This window comes from Coregonus lavaretus (assembly GCF_964263955.1).
Source record: "Coregonus lavaretus genome assembly, chromosome: 4".
NCBI lineage: Eukaryota > Metazoa > Chordata > Actinopteri > Salmoniformes > Salmonidae > Coregonus > Coregonus lavaretus.
Window position 1 is genome coordinate 15,220,621 of NC_139991.1, and position 4,059 is coordinate 15,224,679.

Genomic DNA, 4,059 nt, shown 5'->3' on the forward strand with positions numbered 1-4,059 from the left:
AAATTACCTTTTTATGTATAGACTAGACAAGATTAGATTATTTTTTAAATTTTTAGTAATTTAACAGACGCTCTTATCCAGAGCGACTTACAGTGGTGAGTGCATACATTTTCATACTTTTTTCATACCAGTCCCTTGTGGGAATCGAACCCACAACCTTGGCGTTGCAAGCGCCATGCTCTACCAACTGAGCTACATGGGACTCTGCTCTGTGCGTTGACAGAGGCCTGGCTATGTTACGTATGTCACCTTGAGTGGCGTGGAGTCATTGGGATGAGAAAGGAGGCACAGAGAGCAAATGTCACAGCAAAACCATGACGGGTCCACAATTACATACAAAACAGCTACAGATAACATTGAATTAAACGTTGTATTAAAAGTCAACAAAGACTAGAGATGTGTGGTTCACTCTTACTCTGTGGTATACACAAAACAGCATTCTCAGTGCACAAAACCAGCTTCACAGTGGACACTTGACTAAGCTGATTGCCAGCGTTGTTTTCTTTGAATGGCATTAATGAAAGACCTGTCTAGCCACTCTTAACGAGGAATTGACAAGGCCTCATGGGAGAAGTGACGTGGAAGTCATACCATGTATAGAAATGTTCAAATCTTTATTCACTCTATGTGATTCACTGTAATGGTGAGTTCTTTCTATTCTTAAAAATAACTGTTTTTTGCCCAGTCCATGATTATTCAAAAAACCTCCTGCTATTTGAATGATATGTGCCATCATGTGGCTTCATTCTGTTCTTTTCTAAGTACTTTGATTCATGGCACACAGGATAATGATGATTAACCATTCAGTGTTATTTCCATGTGGAGGAATGTGCAGTGCTATACAAAGCAGTCATACCATCATGCATGGATTTCTATTACCAAAGGTCTTAGAAATTCTTATACAGTCCCCATTAAATGGTTTTATATGTTCACAGCGGTGTGATGCTGATTAAAAAAAAGATTTGGCATGCTGATACTATGGCATGCTGATCGTAAACAGGTTGATATTGACTAAGCAGTGTGGAGTAGGCTTCATGCTTGGAAATGTCGGCATATTATTTATCTTTATAGAAATTCAGTTTTTCCTGACCTCTGGCCTGTGGAGCAGTTACACTCATGGGGTGTGACCTCAGTGTGGCCCAGGGTCAAGGAAAGACACTGTATATTAACACAGTATAGATGAGCTCACACTGTGATTTACTGCTACTTCACTGGGGATGGTTTGATTGCTCAAATGGTCCTGCTGCAAACCAGCCTCTGGGTTAATGGTATTGCACTGCAAAGTAATTACTACATCAATTCAGCCATCTTAGCCACTGCACAACATACCAAGACAATTTGTTTATTAATGTGTGAGTCATCAAGCTTGCGTTTGTCTTTTTGGGAAACAGTCTATAATTGATTTAATGAGTGACAGGGGGGGACTAGTTGTGTCCAAAGTCAACTAAATCAGGCATGGTGAGCCATACTTCTAAACGGGCCTTAACAAGTGTTCATCTATTGATTTTTCCCCTGAAAAGATTGAATCAGATATCTGCCGAGATTCTGAAAGAACAAAGCTCTCTACTTAACCCCATTGTCACACATTTCAGTGGTCAGAGATTACATAATGAGTAACAGATAGCACAGTAAAGTCTCTATTCAATCTGTAGAGCTAAAGATCCGATATATATCGCGAGTTACAATTAAAGGCAATGTTCCCGCAGTTGCAGAGACTGCATTCACGGTAAACGCTGCATATGTCAGCTCAATCGGGAATTTCCTTTACATTTTAACATGCCCTAAGAGTAGAGATAGGCATAAATGTTCTAAATAGCCAAATTCTATTGCAATATCTGGTGGTATTACGCTATGTAAAACAGAAAATAACTCAACCGTAATTACATTCTGATCCAGTAGTATTCGTGCTTCTCATTACCATATTGCTGTAAGGATGTGGAATGGTCAATTAGATTGACGATTAAATGAAGCCAAACAAGGTGAACAGGGTCAAGGTTGTGTGTCATCGGTTCAACAACATAAAAAGTATATCTCTACATAAACTGCCTATCAATCAAGGTTCTATTCAACTACAATTAACATTCTAATGCATTTTCTGAGGGTTTTGCATTTAGAATGTACAACTGCAAAACATGCTTTGACACAACGAGCACAATGTTATGGTGAAGTATCAATTCCTTTGAAAATCACCTTGTATTGCTCTTTTGAAGTACTATTAGGGTTGTTATGCTCCTGTACACCTTGGCATAGGCCAAGGAGAGTTATAGATATTATGTATATCTCTGAATTGTTCATATTCTATGCATTCTGTGACTCAGGACACCCCCCTAAGTGTGTGTATGAGTGTGTGTGTGTGTGTGTGTGTGTGTGTGTGTGTGTGTCAGCGGTACAGTGTAGATAGGTTTTCATTGAACCTGGTTACCATGCTAAGGGGCCAAGCTGAGTGCAAACAGACTCTCCTTTCCTGCATGTGCTGTGTGCCTCAGACATAACTCACCAAACGCTAATTACACCCCCCTCCACCAAAGGCACATTGAGAGGGGCCACCTGCTGTGGAAACCTCTCCCTGACCTACCTTGGAGAAAGCCCCTCCGCACACCCCTCCATTCATCCATGGAATAATGAAATATAATACAAAGAATGGAACAAATGAGGGAGTTCTGAGAACAGAAAAAACCCTCACATTTCATACCATTACACCCACATAACCTTAATTGGACTTTGATGTTGCTGCCGGCTCACAGGAAATGGTACCCTTGCCAGTGCTATTGGGAATAAGTTGAAATGTATCACAGGTGAATGGGCGACCACCTGCGTAATGCTCTCAGGTAATTTAAATTGAGGATATGCGCTCACTGGGGTATTTATTTCCCCCAAAAAAGAAAGACATCTAAGTTAACTTTTTGAAATAAGTTTTGAAAAGCAAGTACTTTCAAATATGTCCTGCTGAGTAGTGGATTACCTTATTGATTGGTTCTTTATTACTTATGCAGCATCAAAGTGGACAATTATGGAGTGAACTCAAAGCACTTTGGCTTCCGCCCCATCTTTAAGTTGAAATTAATATATTATAATATTTCCCGAATTAGAAACGCTTATTGAAAAATCACAGCATTAGTAGAGTAAATAATAATATGCCATTTAGCAGACGCTTTTATCCAAAGCGACTTACAGTCATGCGTGCATACATTTTTGTGTATGGGTGGTCCCGGGGATCGAACCCACTACCTTGGCATTACAAGCACCGTGCTCTACCAGCTGAGCTACAGAGGACCACAGTAGTAGCTGTGGGGCATGCTCCTCATCACAAGGTAATTACATTTTACACCTTACCTTAGGGGACATAGCATTTACATCAGCATATATTATTTTGGGCATGTGATTCATCCAACTAAAGATAATGCACACATACATACAGTATATACCTTCACCGACCTGGAACATTCCAATCCCATCTTCAGTACAGGCATACACACCAGTGGAGACTGCTGAGGGGAGGACGGCTCATAATAATGGCTGGAAAGGAGCAAATGGAATGGCATCAAACACATGGAAACCTTGTGTTTTGATGTATTTGATACCATTCCACTAATTCTGTTCCAGCCATTACCACAAGCCTGTCCTCCCCAATTAAGGTGCCACCAACCTCCTGTGACACAAACACACACCGTACTCTGTATGTATGGCACCTGGCAACATGTGTTGTTTGTATACACTCTTTGTCTGTATATTTGGATTGAGCTACAGTCTATGCATCTCAAATGATCCTCTGTAGCTTGTGTTGGCACTGTCAGAGCCATGTCAGTCCAACATTTGTACAGGTGACTATTTGCACCAGTGACATTTTCATTGCAGGCAGCTGTATTAGCTGGAGGGTGATTGAGCAAAATGTTGATGTCTTGCTTTGCACATTATTATATGTGTGTGGGGGGGGCTTTAGCTTTATTTTGGTGACTGCTTGGCGGTAAGGTGATGCACTCGCTGCCAGGTTTTGGAAAGTTCAAATGGTTTGGAACCCGTCCCAAAGTGCTGTGCCACATGTTGCTTAGGTAAGTGCAA